The following is a 17,603-nucleotide window of genomic DNA, read 5'->3' on the forward strand; positions in this document are numbered from 1 at the left end:
TTTCTATACATATTTATTCAAACAAACCAAATTTAAAATTATGAGTAGAAAAAGCATCAAAAGGGTTTTAGTAATCAAAGTTGGTGCGGAGACTTTTTTCACCGAATCGATCTTAGAAACGCATTTTCATTATTAGGACAAAATTCCCCACATGGTACTGGTGTTGTATTTTTGTAGCAAACAAATACGAATCTCACAAGCAAATTCAACAAATACAGCCTGTAACTTTCGCGAATTCGTTGCTGCAAATGACCCCATATTCCCTTGTCCGATAGGTTAAAAAAATATAAACATAAAATTTACGAGTTTATAAAGAAAAACCAAAAATTGCAATAGTGTCAAAAAATCCTAATATGGTCCGAAATGGCGCGATTTGAGAACAAATTGGTCCAGAACGCTTTGATAATGATTTTAAATTAGATTACAAAAAAATAAAAATTTTAATGAAAAGCAAATATGTTGTTATGACAGATAAAATTAAAAAATGCATTACAGAACTTCAATGCATTTGGTGCGGAAACTTTTTTCGCGGTAAAGAAAAATTGACACCGTATTTCATAATAGTTTTTCATGCTCTACACGGCTATGTGGTGGTATTTTTTTGGTTATAGCCCTAATGTACATATGTATATGTATGAAATTCATAAAGTTTGCGCAGTGGTCAGTTTCCAGTGTAAGTTAGATGTTCTTCTATTCTTTTCAGAGAACACTCTATTCTATTTTGGCCAGCTAGTATTTCTGCCAAAAGTGTAGAATTATCCGCAATTTTGATTAAAGCAGCAGCATTATCTGTTTGAGCAATAGCCAAAATCTGGAAAAGTAAATAATGAGAAAAATAATATTTTTGTAATTATGTAAATTAGAGCTTTTGGAAGGGCTATAGTACGTTTAGATTTCCCAAATCCTTTCGATTTCGTTAATTCAACCGATGTTTTTCGTCAACTAACGACGTCGGTTCGGTAGAAAAAAGTTAGAGAATCGCACTACTGGTGGCTAATAATAAAACAAACTCTTATCCGGTTTCTCGCCGTTTTTTACCAAGGTTAAGTTTCCTCTGCAAAAGTGTTCTGATGGTTTTGAGTTATGGTGTATTTGCTTATTTCTGTCAGAAAGCTCCCTTGTAAAAATTTTATGTCACCATCTATGGGTCAGTTTAAACCAAAAATTTCTTTGACGATACAGTGTTTACCCTAAGGAATATTTGGAATATTGTGGCCAATCCTTAAGTAAGAATTAAAAAGATTTAAACCACAATATTCTGAATAGAAAATAAAAAATGAACATGTTGTATCACTTTACACAACTTGTGAGGTGCCATTTTCTGGAAAATATGCTTACCCAAGATGATAAAATAAGTATTTTTTTAATAATGCAGATTGTTGTATTTTTATATTTTTGTTCTTGTATTGAAACATATATTTTATGCACCAGATTGTACAACTACGAAGAAAACACAGTATCACTTTTAATTTTCTAAAATTGTCCTCGATTTGACCTCAAAGGCAAAGATTAAAATTCGATTCTTCTTGACTTCACCACTGATAAAAAGAAAATGAACGAGGAAACGTGTTTTAGGTACAGAGTGATATTACAAGTTCAAGACATGTGATTGTCACTTCAATTACAACCATGGTGGTGATTTTCCACTAGGGCTATATAAATCGACTTTACAAATTAGCGAAATCGACTTTTAAGCAAAACGAAAGATCAGGCTGAACGTTGTAAAAATATATTTACAACTTATGTTTTAATGATATTGGTATATTTTTCTGTATGTATGACAGAGGTGTTAAATATTGTGTACCTTCAACGAATCATCACGGTAAACAAAAATATCACTATTCCAATTAACATCATTTTTACGTTAAAGATTCTTGTAGTGTTAATAGCTACGTTACATTATAGCATTTTGCAGTGTTATAGCCCGTTTAGACTATACCCTTATACGATGATTAAGGGCATTATCTCGATTTAAGTGCTTAATCCACCCAAATCCAACCTGTAGTGGGATTCTGTAACTCTCTACCGATGGAATTAACGACAAATGTCGATAGTTAGCGATATTTGTCGGTAAGTGCTATTCTGTATACAAATTCTACCGATTTTTGTGTCGGTAATTATCGAAAATCATCGGTCAGTTACCGACGAAAAAAAAGGAGTCGTTAAGTCTACCGATATAATAGAATTTTCATATTTTAAACAAAAATATCAATGAAAATCAATTTTTTAAGAAATGATTTTGGAATATATTTCATGGCAAATAAAAAGATAAGCTGAGATACATTTCTTTACGCATAAAAAAGAAAATTCTACGACATATGGAGGATCCTTTCAATCTAAATAATAGGAAGCTTATGACAAATTGGAAATGGATACATTTTATAAAATAATGGATGAAATTGTGGGTCATTTGGAAACCTCCAGAATTGCGGGAGAAATCTCTGAGAAAATAATAACTATTTTCAGTACGAACAAAATATTTTGAAGGATATATTCCGTAACAGTTGCTACCCATATTAAAATGTATTGGTGGTTTCGATTAGCACCAACATTAAAAGAAAGAAGAATATCGCCATGGTCGTCATATTCCCTGATAATACGTAGTTCTGATATAACAGATCAATATACACAATTTAAATATTCCTGTTCAAAATATACATATTAAATGTTAGGATTTTAAATATTCCGTTTCAAACAATTCAACCAATTTGTCGAATATTACACCATGTTTACATTAGAACTTGCCGGGTAATGAGAATTTATACGTATATCCAATGAATTTGACAATTAAAATCCACCGGATGAAAAAATGAAATAAATATTGTTATATGTATGTAAACGTAGTTTTAAGTACGATTTTTAATATTTAATAAACCCACTGGGTTTCAAATGTCAATTCCATTGCTTATATTTCAAATAAATCTTCATAGAGAAGGTTAACCCCGCAAAATGCTATAATATAAACATGTCCTAAAGTTGAATTTTTCTACATGTAATTTGAAACATACTTATTTTATATACAGTAGTGATTTAAATAATTTCATTAGAAATTTGAATTATGTTAACTTTTAATGAGCATTATTTCGTTAAAGGTGTGATTTTCTTATTTCTTCTAAAAAACAAGAAACTTTTAAAAATTAGAATAATTTATATACATACTTCGTATACGCTTTTCATTTTGAAATGAAGTGCATTTTCTTTTAAATTCCGTCATTCTACCGATATTCGTCGCTAAAATTTTTGTATCGATAACATTGAGTTACAGAATAGCACTTTCGGTAATTCAACCGAAAATTTTCGTTAATTATCAATATCGGTTCGGTAGAAAAAAAGTTACAGAATCCCACTACTACTGATTTACCATACAAAATTAAATCAACTCAAAACTTGTGCTAAGTTTACATTTACGAAATCCACTCGATTTCATCTGTCAATTCCATAGCTCAAACGTCAAATGAAATCTCATCTGAAATCCATTGGATTTCATTTGACGTTTAACCTATGGATTTGACAGATGAAATCTAGTGGATTTCGTAAATGTAAACATAGCATTGGATTTGTTTTAAATCAAATGTTAAATCGAAATATTTTGATATACAACACTGCTTTTTGCTCCTATAAATGCAACTATTGCAGTCTGTACCAATATTGGCAACTATGTTCATGTGTCGTTTATTTACTAGGGTTATGACAGTTTGACCTTTTCTCTCAAAAATGATTTCCTGTAGCGAGAGTGAATGAACTTTTGCCTATTAAAAATTTGCTCCAAATTTTTTTTCCCGAATAAGTGACATTTTGCCTATTAATGACTAAAATAATTTTTATTCCATTTAAATATTGAAAAAGGTCCCATGGAATAAAGCTATATATGATATAAAATGATATATATGTAATAATATGACGATAAAATTGGTGAGAAACAAAAGCTTATGTCATTCTGGATATGTCGTGTGGCTTTAACGATTGTTTTGAGTTATTTAGGTGCTTAAAGTAACTCCAAAATTTTTTTTTCCAAAAAGCTCATCTATAAAAACTTTAAGAGCTTTTTATGCGTGAGTTTTTTTCTATCGAATCACCTTGTAGTTAAGATTTTATCTAATCTTATGCAAAAGCTCATCAAAATATGACACAGGGATGTGAGGTTGTAAAAAAGTAATAACCCTATTATTTAAATTTTTCAAATAACTGTAAACACAACCACACAAAAACAAACAGAAGCGGAAAAATATTAAATAAAAATAAAATGGATGTAGCTTTAATTGAATATAAATTGTAAACAAAATATTTAAAACCAATTTGTCAGATTATTTTTTGCAGTATTCCATTCAATTTTTAATTTTCAAGCAATTCTTTTTGCAAATTCGCGTATGTATACGTAAACAAAGATCAGCTGACTGGCATCTTATATCATTTTAGACTAGTCTAAACAACTAGGATTTGAATGTTGGATTTAGAAATCGAGTCGATTTAAAATGACTGGTCTAAACGGGCTATTAATCTTCTGAGAATTTACTTTAAGTACAAGAAATGGTATTGACTGTCAGATGAACAGTGTTTGCCTTTTTCGCTCAATAGCAAAACTGGACGTCTTTTAACTCGGTGACAACGAGTATAATACTGCTAACCAACACTGTGCCTCAGACAGACATAACTAATGTTTACATTTTATTTGCATATTTCTTTCTTTGAAAGTTGCGAAAAATTGAAAATTGTGCCGCCAAATAAAAAAGATACATACATAACAAAAAAATGAATACCAGCCAACATATTTGGCTGTCACAAAGTGTATACAACATCATATACCACACCGAGAAAGAAGACAGGCTCAAACTGAGGACGTTACATGGCAGGTCCAAAATAGTAACCTCACGAATTGACTGTAGAATGATTAAAGAAATTAACGAAATAGCCCAAAGCAGCACCAGAAAATAGCTTTTTCTAATTAAAAATGATTTTGGAGTAAGTGTGTCACATGGAAAAGTCAGAAAAGTGCTACATAATAACAAGCACTCATCACGAGTGACTAGGTAAAAACCGTTGCCCTCCCATCACAAAATAGAAAAACAATTCCGACTTGTTATAGACAACTTTTCACGCCATCTTTAGTATTGGGTTGGCGATATATTTTCTGATGAGACTAAAATTTTGTTGTACTATCACAATGGACCTCAAAAAGTATTGGGAAAACCCTTGAAAGCCATGGAAAACAAAATTTAAAACATACCGTAAAGTTCGGAAAACTGTCACTTATTGCATAGGGTTGTATACTAAGCAGTGACGTTGGTAAAATCCTGATTTTGGAAGAAACAGGAGGTTTATTTAGATGTTTTAAGAAAATATTTAACCAAAAGCGTCAAGAAATTTGGGCCTGTTGACCCTGAAAATTCAAACAAATTGCAATATAAGTACTACCAAGACAACGACCCTAAGCATAAATCTAATTTATGTAAGACTTGGTTATTATACAACTGTACCAAAGCCATTTACACCCCCATTTCACATTTTCATAGAAACAGAATTGAGCCCCTGTAGTGCGATTCTCTAACTCATTTTTTGAGTTACCGACAAATACGTTTGCAAGCTGTTTTTGATGCCAAAAATGGCCATACGAAATATTAAACCAGCTTTTCGAAAAATACCGTGAAAGACTGAAAAGTTTTAAATTTTTTCAATTATTTAGTTGACGGTGCAAATAATGAGTTGTACTAATTTTTGTTAATTTTAAGAAAATGTTTAGTGAAATTTAGCTACTTTTTATTTTGTTATAGAATTAAACAAGTGTAAGAATTGCATTGTTAACAAAAGTATTAATAATGATATTTATTTATACCAATAAAATTATGTTTTATTTAAAATTTTGTAATAATTTTGGTTTTGCAATAATTAAGTTGACTAACTGTACATTAGCAATTTGTTACAACAAGTTTTACAAAAATAAATCATTTCGCACAGTTTTCTAGCACAACTTCATTCCGAACTTATTATTCAACGATTTCAATAAATATTTAAAATTTTTTCATTAGTAAAATTGTTTTTTTTTAGTTTTTGCTTCAAAATAAACACATTTTTAGCATCTACCTTCTCAATGTTCTTTTAAGAACACATAGGTTTTCATTGTTCGATTTTTTCATTTGCGAGTAAATACTCGATCGAATCGAATTTCGTAATTAGGTCCCAGGTATGTGATGGAAAACGATTCGAATCGTTTTGCCATAAATCGAAATCGTATATTTCGAATTTTGGTGAATATTTTATTGAAATTGAAAATGGATTTTAAAAATATTATTGAAATAAGGAGCGTCTGCGAAGCAAAACTATATACATATATCATCAAAGGCACTCCGAACATATACCATTTCGATTCTGCAAATAGAATCGATTCAGTTTTTATCACATACCTGTATATCAACATGATTTGTAGAGTTGTGTAGGTCCGGAACGAACTAGTTCCTAGGAACTATTCCGGACAAGGAACTATTGGAACTATGGCTTATCATTCCTTTACCGACCCACCTCAGAGAATTATCCCGATTCCAACCATGTATTGCTTTTGTTGCGGAAATGTATACTTTCCGAGATATGGGCCACCAAAGTTCCACAAAGACCCTAGTCTAAAATGTTGGCAAACCACAGCAGAAAATTATTAACAAATTACCACAGATAGTACTTTTTACACCGAATCCAACGATCTATAGCTTTTGTTGCGGAAATGTATACTTCCCAAGATATGGGCATCCAAAGTTCCACAAAGGCCCTAGTTTAAAATTTTGGAAATCACCGCAGAAAATTATTAAAAAAAAACGATAGACAAGAAATGTAACTGCAATGAAAGATAAGGCAAAATTTGCTATGACTTGAATGTATACTAGTCGTTAAAACGTTTACTTTTCATTCACATTTTGCAGTTTTTCTAAAAAGGTTTGGAGTTTTAATACATTTTTAATTTTTTATTTTTCCTGTCATAATTAATTTATTTCGATAAATTCTCTCATTTGTTAGAGATGGGACATATTTTATCGTCGTTCTAAAAGTAATTTAAATTGAACAATGTACACAAATCGTTGTTCGTTCTCAATATTTTGTATGGGAAATGAAGTAATTACATCGTAATTTGGGGTCGAACAACGAATAGAGAGCGAAACACCGTCAGTCTGAACAAGGCATAATTTTTAATATTTTTTCCGATAACATAAAGAAAAAAATGTTATCGTAGTAAAAAATAGTAGCTTCTTGCAGTTTCTGGAACAGAGCAAGAACGGGAAGAAATCGCGTACTAGAGTTGTACAATCTAGTTCATTTGAAAGATCTAGTTCAATAGTTCAGCTCTTTTAACCGAACTAGTTCAGTAATCTAGTTCATAGTTCACTATCCAGTTCAATCGTTCGGATCAGAATCGTTCACCGGCTCTTAATCGTTCGTTTGATGACGCAAACGTACACCAAATAGAAACAAACAGTTGAATAATGTAATTTAAGTACTCCAAAACAAAAATATTATATTTACGTAGTTTTATTCCTTTCATAAAGAAAGATTGGTATTAATTATGAAAAAACGTCCTTCATTTAGGTGGCTGGCAAAAAATCGTATGTTGTGTGTGTGTAGAAGCTGTTATTTCTTCTTTTTATTTTTTCTATCCAAAACAAGGCAATTCAATAGGTAATGGATTCGATATATTGGAATATGTTATGTCTCTATGTTTCTGTAGAAATCTTCATTCCATGTACTTTGATCCAAAACGTAAACAAACTCATCACATTACGAAGGCATCACTTAAAACAGACGACGGCGTCACTTTGCATTTGTGAAGGACATGTTGAACTAGATTGTGAATCGTTCGTTCGTTGATCTAAGAAATCTGGCAATAATTACATGCCTTTTAAGGCAAATGTAGATTTTGTCAAAATAATTATGCCGTGGACTATATATATAGGCATTAGGCATTTCATTATTAATTTTGGGGAATTGCATGTTTTCCAATTCCTTTTTGGTTTCGGGATCATTTATCATTTTGGGTAATACCCGCATCAGCAGTAGGGGAACAACCATCATCAATACCATGGGACTGAAGAGGAAATCGGTGATCTGGAGTATGTTAAACCACCACTTGTAACTTACCTTCCATTGCTCCCTTGTCTGGAAGTACTTAAATCTCAATGCCTTTAATTTTAGGCACGGAACGTATTCGCCCCGAGCACTGTATCCTAGCAAATGAAAAAAAATCATCTAGCCACCTACCACCAATTCATCTTGAATTGTCATATCTACACATGCCATGATAAATAGAGCTAAAAGCTCTAATGTTTCTGTAAAAGTAAATTTGTATATAATTTACCGAATTTTATTTTACGTGAAAATATCAATTTTTTCAAGACGATGGCAATGATTTTTCACAGTTACCGATTAGAAATGTAACATTCATTATGAAAAGTTGCCTAATTGGGTTGTTGCCCAAAGTATATTGTTGGCTATTTAATATCTGTTAAGATCGATAGTATGAGATCATATAGGAATTTGAAACATCAACAATTTATTTGTAAGATTAGGTTTGGTAAACGTTAGTTTGAAGACGTTAATACTCCAAAACTTATTAATATATTTTTAGAATATTCAACACCCGATCAGGAAATGGTATCGACACTGAAAATTTCCTAGAATAACTATGTATCATAGGAAGCGGGCCAAGGGGGTCAACATATTGAGGGAAGCTGGCAAGGAATCTCTTAAATTCTTCCAATGGCCACCAATTCCAATTCCACCAATTCCGGCTAAAATAAATATAAATTAATTATTATGTTTGTAAACTGAATGAGCAATAACTTGGACTAAGTGCAATTTGACATTTGAAAACGACAATATTCAAAGGAACTCATACAGGGTACAATTATATTGTGAATGAAAATGTAAACAAATGCTTCTTCTTCCTCTGGTTGTGTGTGAGAGAAAAAACAAATGCTTCTTCTTCCTCTGGTTGTGTGTGAGAGGAAATAAACAAATGCTTCTTCTTCCTCTGGTTGTGTGTGAGAGGAAATAAACAAATGCTTCTTCTTCCTCTGGTTGTGTGTGAGAGGAAATAAACAAATGCTTCTTCTTCCTCTGGTTGTGTGTGAGAGGAAATAAACAAATGCTTCTTCTTCCTCTGGTTGTGTGTGAGAGGAAATAAACAAATGCTTCTTCTTCCTCTGGTTGTGTGTGAGAGGAAATAAACAAATGCTTCTTCTTCCTCTGGTTGTGTGTGAAGAAATAAACAAATGCTTCTTCCGTAACAAATGCTTCTGGTTGTTCTTCCACGTTGTAGAAGACTAGCATTTGTTTTAATTATTTTCATCTCGAACGACATTGGTTTTTTTTCAGCCAAAATTAAGCGTGAAAAAATATAAGTTAATTTCATGCAGAATATTTTTGCCCCCGCCTTTCTACCCTGAACGCTTAAATTATTTTGTCGCACTTAATTTTTTTTTGCAAATAGACAAGGAAAAACGAAGCCAAGTAAATTTTTTAACAACGCCGATGTTTTCATTGAATTTCGTAGCCAACGACGTTTGGAAAATTTGAACACAACCAAGGCGTTTAGTGAAAACGTATTAACCCATTAAGGCCCCGGGACATACGATCCTTGTGTGACGCGTTGCGCGTTGAAAACAACAACCCATGGTACAATTAGGTAGAAACATCGGCGAATTGCTACAACAAAGCAACTTTTTTTGTAATGTAAACTGTCAAAATTTCCGCCAAATGGTTTCTTGTTGTCTCTTTTTATCGCTTGTGTTTGTACAGTGAAGTGAACACATGCTATCTCTTACTTACCGAATCATATGGTTTTTTGTTTTGATTTTTCAAAGCGAATTCCTAGTTTTTTGACGTTTTAGATTCGATCAGCTGGGCTGAGGCATCTACCTAAGTAATTGTACGGTTGATCGTACGGTCGCCGACTGATTGTAGTTCAGTGAACTATATCGACTGATCTAGTTCATACGCTCTTTTCAATGAATCGTTCAATTGAACTAGTTCGTTCATGAACTATACAACTCTATCGCGTACTATTATGCTTCTTCATTTCTCAATTAAACTAGTAGTCGCAATTCATAGCACAATACTCCAATTTAGTACTTAGGGGAGTTCGCCTTGGGAGATTCGTTGAAATCGAACGATTAAGAGTAGTTCATCTAGTTGTGATAGGTTTACATCATGGCACAATTACCTAGGTAGTGGTATCACACCAGCTGTTCGAATATAAAAGTCACATGCCTTTATAAAAAAATTATTTTTGTTGTAATTTCCCCAACAACATAAAGAAAATTTTGACATAACATATTCAAAATTTTACGATACTACTACCTTGGTAATTGTGTCATGGTTTACATCAAGGCAATCAGTAGGGATGCCAAACCGCGCAGTAATAGAGATGCCCAACACACTAATCATCGATGTCTAATGTCGCCCCTTTTTCCCTTATGTCATGTTCACACGAGAGTTTCAATTACGTTGATCGCCTGTCGAACGACGTACACGAATTAACCCGTTTCCACGACACCATTCGTAATTAACAGAATCATAAACAAAATTTCCTTCATTTTTGTTTCCTTGTTTTCACGAAAGTTTCGACCGATAACACGTAAAATATACATTAAATGAATAGGAAAAGCAATAGACTTTCCTTCAAATGTATCTTCTGTATTTAACTACACACATTTCATTCATTTTTTCCATAAATTCTGAATAATTTTGTATTTTCAATATATTTTTATATGTTTCTATTTTCAAAATAAAAGAGATAGAGACATGTCAAAACAATGTTTGTGTATACAGACTTTCAGTTATTTGTTTCCTTTTTGTTTCTGATTTTTTACGCGATTTTGAACCAATGGACAAGAAATGTGTGTGGAATTAAGTAAGAAACACAACCATCTTCCTTCGGCATCTATATAAAATGTTTAGTTCATTAATTCTCATTCATCTTTTTCCTTTTTTCTAAAAATGTTTGTGTTTCTATCAAATTTTTCAATTTTGAATTTAGATATGTCATAATTAATTTTTTCGATAAATTCTCCCATTTGTTAGGGATGGGATATATTTATTAGTCTTTCAGAGAGTATTTCTAATCGAACAACGTAGAAAAATCGTCGTTCGTTCATAGAATTTTGTGAGGGGAACTAAGTAATTTATTCATAGTTATGGGTCGAACAACGAATAGAGAACGAACGACGTACCGTGGAAATGGGCTACTAGAAGAGACAATCTCCTGAAATGAAACAATAGAAAAAGGATATGAAACGAATCATAATAAAGAGGTACATTAAATACAAATTCATGCATTAAAATCTTACGAACTAATGTCATGTTCACACGAGCGTTTAAAGTACGTTATTCGAGAGTCGAAATACGTACACAAATTAACCCGTTTCCACGACACCATTCGTTGTTCACAGTAACGTATTTCAATTCTTCTCACTTTTTGTTTTCTTGTTTTTAAGGAAATTTGAACAAAAAACACACATGATACACATTAAAAGAACAGGAAAAACAATAGCCATTCCTTTGAATGTATGTTTTATATTTAATTACACGCATTTCATCATATTTTCAATAAATTCTGTAAATTTGTCTATTTTCCATATATTTTTATGTATTTCTATTTTCAAAATTAAGGAGAGAGAGACATGTCAAAACTATATTTGTGTATACAGACTTTCAGGCAGGTATTTGATTTTTGTTTCTAGATTTGTACGCGAAATTAAAACAATAGACCAAAAATGGAACTGCAATGAAAGAGAATAGAAAATTTGCCATGCTTTGAATGTATACTAATCGTTGAACCGCTTACTTTTCATTCATGTTTTCCAGTTTTTCTAAAAAAGCCCTACATTTTAAAATTTTATATTTTGTCTGTCATAATTAAACGGAAACGGCACATAAACCTTAATTGAATAAACGAACATTGAGAATAAAAGTAAAAAAAAAAAAATACTCAACATAAACAAAACAGTATGCTATCAAAATAAAACCCACACAATCGCCAATCCGAATTCCGCATTGGAGCCATACGCATCACCACTCCAATCCACCGAGAGAGGCGCAGTATTTATGGCATGACAATCCAGGCTTGCCAATGGTATTCTCTCCCAGCCAACTTCATAGACATCATAACTCGGGCAGACAACACATATAATTAAATTCCCGGTAGAAAACATGGAAATATAAAAAAATAGAGAAAGCATTAGTACAAAAGGGTTAACAAGTGTGTAGATAGAAAGTCGTGTACTTACCGTGTTCATCTTGAAGAGAGTTTAGGAGCTGTGGTTGAGCTCAAGCTAGGGTCAGTTTTGTGTTTTTTTTTTATAGTGATCCGCCGTGCAGTACAGGCGTTTTTTCCCTTCCATTTGATATCCATTCTGAACCTGAAAACAAGATTACAAAAATTAACTTACAATTTAAGAATTTTTAAATTACATGTTAGCTCTGTTCCAGAACTAAAAAGTTTTTACAATTTTTACCACTTTTACACATTTTGCGTTCCCGTACACAAAATTTATATGAAAATCGTTTACGACTTTTACAACTTTTACGACTTTTACCACTTTATAAAGTACGGGAACGGGCCAGTTCAAAACCATGATACAATGATAAAAGGTAACCTCACGCTCACAGCTCACAGAGATGTATCGCTTTGCCGTCCCTTCATTGACAAAATGATTTTGACAAACTTTGTATGTATATGTTAAAATATACATATTTCAGTTATTTTTACATTTTCAATATCAAACCCAATTTTATTATTTCAAAATTTTCAATTCAAAATTTTCTAGTCGATTATTCGTTCGTCCAGACTGATACCTGCCAGAAGTGAAGCAACTACCTACTGGTGGAAGAGTCCACTCACACCATGGAATCGGAAGAGGAAAAATAGCAACAAAAGGAGCAACTTTACTCGAAGCAGCCAAAGACTCTATGAGTGACGAAGAAACACATTCCACATCTACTGCTGGCCTCAAGGCTTGATCACATAAGGTTCGTTGAGTGTCGCGTTACAACAACCACATGCAAATTTCAGTAACAAATTTCGCATCTTGCTTACACATTTTTCATGTGGTTGTTGTTTTTGACCAATGACGACTCACAACGAACCGTATGTGCCGAGGCTTTAAGCGCTTTTGAAGATAAGTTAAAGGCTTAATTAATGAGAGGACGTTTCCGTTTTCTCAATGAGCAACCCCAAAATGACACAATGTTTAGGGCCACTCCTTCATACATATCTCGCACTAAAGTTTTTAGTAGCCTTTATTACAACGCTATAAATGTATTTTGTGTATGTTCATTAGGTCTGTCAATGGAAAAATTAGGCCCGCTGTTATAATGCCTACCCCACAAACGTATAAAATGACGGCCACGACGGAAGACCTTCTTGCGTGGGCCAGGGAGCATCTTGCAGATTTAAGAAGGCGAGACAAATCGGTGCTATCCATCTTGGGTTGATGAAGGTTGTATCATTCTTTAAGATAGAAACAGATATCCAGCTATCCCAATAAAAACGCATAAACATTTTTAAAATTAATTTTTATTAATTTCTCGTTGGACCTAAGTTGAATGGTCAAGATTTTTACAAATGGAAATAAAAATAACAAATCAAATAAAAATATCTTTTGTTGTCTTTTTTCACTTCGTATTCAGTGTGGAAAAACCAACCAAAGCGACATCATCCGTGGCCACAACTGATGTAGGGGGTATATTATTTCTTGACTTAAGTTACCACGTTACAAAGTAATAAAAACTCAATATAGGGATTCGTGTTGATGAGTAGACGAACATTGGACAGTGGATTGAGACGACGGAAGATCTTGGAACTTCTTTCCTCTAGGAGTACCTGGCGGAACAATTCGACATTTTTACGATAGGTAGTCCTTTTGGCCCTGATTCCAACGGTGTACAAAATGTATACTTCCCGAGATATAGGCCTCGAAGGTTCCGAAAACAAGAACTTAAGTTAAACGTTTTTACTAAATTGGAATCGTTACAAATTTTGTTATTACAGGTATGGCTTCTCCCCCGAACACAGCAATATACAATATGCATTGTCTAAGTATAAGTTGGAGTTTCTAGGCATATATCACGGAACAAAAGTTATACACCTTTGGAATTATGACCGAAAGCACTACCTGTGGTGATAAAGGGACGATAAGCCAACATCTTCTTGCATGTACAAGTTCAACAGACCCATAGTTTCAAAGCCGGGAATGTTACAGAAGGCACAATGAACACAATGAGAGGTGTACGACGGGAAATGCGGTAGTTTCAAAATTAAAAAGCCATTCCCAGAACAGAATTATCTAAAAGTAGGTGGTGTTTTTATCTTCGTTCGGCTGGTTAATCCTTTAGATTGGACTGGGCTGGGACGCCAATAGCAGCAATTGCAAGACCAAAGCGTAGCGGAGCCGGTTTACAGTGGCGATAAGTCTTTGTAGGGACGAGCACGCTACCACCACCGCACATCCTAACGAAAGCACCCGGACCATTATTCAGCAGGGTTTCGGGACCTGTAACAAGCAGCGCACATTCAATATAAATCCATTAATCATCACTCTGGCACAATTACTTACCGGCTTGTTCGCTGAAACATAAGGTTGACGTTTGTTAGATATCGTTGACATCAGGGCGAATGGGTTGCTTGAGCACTGCTGGCAAGTAAATGTGGTCTTCCTTGATTTGCCTATTATTTTCCGAATATACGGAAAACTGACTTTGATGGCGTTGGCTGAACTCTTCAATAACGAAAATAACAACAACAGTTTAATGTTGTATTCCACAATTTCATTTCGTGTCGTGAGTATTCAAAAACTGAAAAACGAAATGTCGATCTGCTTTTACATTGAGCTTTTATTTTAGCGAATTTTCATACCGTTTCTCATTTTTCTTGGCAATTCCTTCCGAGCTTATGAAAATATTTAATTTTGCAGCCGCAGAAACGTCCTCAATTGACCAATTAAAGATGGAAGATAAAAACTTACACAATTTCTCCCGAATTACGACCAAATATTTCGCTTGACTTATTTATTTTCGCAATCGTTACAGTTTATTCAGTTTTGTACAAAATATAAATAAAACGTAAACAAATTGTTATTGACACTTACAAAAACAACATTTATGTATACTGTTTCGATACAGGGTTGTATTTGACAGCTCATGGACGGTTTTTTCAAATGAGATTACCTTCTTATTCTGCCATGGTTCAAAACCTGGGGCTGGATTCTCGTTCTATGAAAATTTGAAATGAAAAATATTTTCTTTATAATTTTTTTCATTTGACATATTTTTCCTTTATAAAAGTTTTCATTTCACATTTTCATAGAAACAGAATTGAGCCCCTGGAATATAATTAAACACTTATACTTACCTCACAAATACATCCTTACCTTACAAATACATGCTTACCAGCATTTGGAAGTGAGTTTCTCACTTCCTCTATCAGAAGTAATCGCATTCTGAACTTCTATTCTAGAAAATAGCGATCCTTTATCATTTTACAATAACAATTGCATTGCTGTCCCTTTTTGAACTTCTTGAATAACTAACTACCTAGTGTCAGAAAAGGAGATCGAAATTCTGTTATTGCTTTTTTACACTAACAATGCTACTACGTACGACTATCGCGTGGGCAGACACATTCTCTGGTCAATGCAGACACTTCGATTGTTTACGTTCATTTGAGGCGTGTACAACCTTGAACTAATATAAGAAATTAGTCTATCCGATGTTTATATGGTGCGGTGGTGCAGTGGTTATCATGTTTGCTTTGCATTCTTAACGTCATGGTTTGATCGCAGGCAATATCACATTTTTAAAATTACAACATTAATGTAGACAACAATTTCAACTAAGAATAGTTCTTTAAAACCTTGGGTACTTTGGAAAAATAATTCGAATAATAAAAAAGTAAAAAGAAAAATAAAAAACAAAATAAATGAAACTTTTTTCGTCACAACCAATTTTATCGCTAAAAGTACTTCTAGGAGGTCTCGAAAGCGGCATTTACTAGTAGTGTTTTGGACGTGGTTCATTTCTTCCCGAACGGTGTGCCTAGTTCAATTAGAATGCGAGATTGTGGATGTGCATTCCTATCGCCTGGGAGTGACTGCTTCGGGTAATGGGCGATACAAAATGCTTGCTGGGCCTTACCCTGCGTTTACAAATGACAGGACAGTTGAGTTCATGTATTGATTGTCAAAAGCCCAAAACTTCCCTGTGTGACGTAGGCGTCCAGACAACTGCAAAAACAGTTGTAAAATTATGAATGAAAATCATCGATTTCTTTTCGTTTTCAGTTCACACATTTTGTTTTTTACATATTCTTTTGTTTTCAGCACATTTGAATTATCATCTCACTTCTTTTTCACGAAAAGGACAGCTGGAAGACAACCGAGAAATGTATGTATGTGTTAGTAAATCAGAGTTGTATTTGAAGACAAACTGTCTGGTGTAAACGCCTAGTTACTAATACCGAATTTGGGAAGAGCCATGGTAGAATAATAAAAGTCGCATCTGTCAAATTCAGGTAAATACAACCCTGTATGCAGGGAGCGTGTCAAGTACAGAACAACAATAATACTACGACATGACAAAGTAACAAAAACAATTTTATAGTTTGTTTATTTTCTTAAATTGCTAAAAAAGAAAAACTACCAACAAATCACACCTGAAAACAGTTTGGGTCTTACTGAGGAAGTCGATGTATTTTCTTGTGTATCATGGCAACATCTTCATTCATTGCTGCAAATTTAGATCGATGACTTCAAACAGGAGGATACGTCGGTAAGATTTTCAGAATTCACACATTCGCGATTTTTAATTTATATCTTTTCTGTCTATACTTCACGCGTGTGCAACGAATTCCAATTGATTACCAAGTACAACAAAAATGAGGTTCCATCAAAAGCTACATCAGCTGCACGAAAGCGAGCAGGAAAGTAGCAGAACACTCAGAATATATTGATAAATCGGAAATAATTTAAAACCGACACCGCTACAGCAGAAGCAAGAATTGCTTGTGTCAAATACTTGTTAAACAACCGCAGGTACCAGAACAGAATACAACAAAATACCCAATAGCCACGGTTACCACAAATACCAAAAATGAAAATCCGGTTCAATGGATCCCCTGAAAACACTTAATTGCTGGCATGCTGGTTAAGAATTCCCTAATTTGTAGCTGCAAATCTTTAAATATGGATGCTAAACTGTTTAAGGATACGGCAAACTGAAAAATACAATTCACGCCACCATTTGTTATAGTTAAAAACATTTTGCTTTTTGTTATTTTTATTAATAAAATCTTCAAATCTTTTGTTGTTGCAACGCAAATATATCAGGTATCTGGTTCCGATTTCTCTGTATCTAGTCCCAAAAATTCTGCAACCTGAATTGGTTGCGTCCATAAAAATGGGTAGCTAAACAAATGCAGAGTATCGTGCTGTCCCTACCTATATGCAGACACCGTCCCATCAATTCGGGCCCAATACGAATTCATGCGGCCGCATCTTGGGATAAAACCACTCGTATTTCGTTTTGCTACTGGCGTTCTTCTGCTGCGATGGACGGAGGTGGTCCCAAGTAAG

The 17,603-nt window shown here is 33.6% G+C and overlaps 1 long non-coding RNA gene across 2 annotated transcripts; it reads left to right on the forward strand.

Moving 5' to 3' along the window:
- Positions 1-16,359: 16,359 nt before the first annotated feature.
- On the forward strand, positions 16,360-17,353 carry LOC141386783 (uncharacterized). Of its 2 annotated transcripts, XR_012408434.1 has the most exons (3): positions 16,360-16,543; positions 16,633-16,800; positions 16,897-17,353. It is a non-coding gene; the product is annotated as an uncharacterized lncRNA (long non-coding RNA). The 2 variants fall into 2 exon arrangements; XR_012408433.1 differs by lacking the exon at positions 16,360-16,543 and having other exon boundaries at positions 16,579-16,800.
- Positions 17,354-17,603: the final 250 nt, after the last annotated feature.

The sequence above is a fragment of the Musca autumnalis genome, unplaced genomic scaffold (assembly GCF_047663935.1).
Source record: "Musca autumnalis isolate F117 unplaced genomic scaffold, ASM4766393v1 scaffold_1, whole genome shotgun sequence".
NCBI classification, from domain to species: Eukaryota; Metazoa; Arthropoda; class Insecta; order Diptera; family Muscidae; genus Musca; species Musca autumnalis.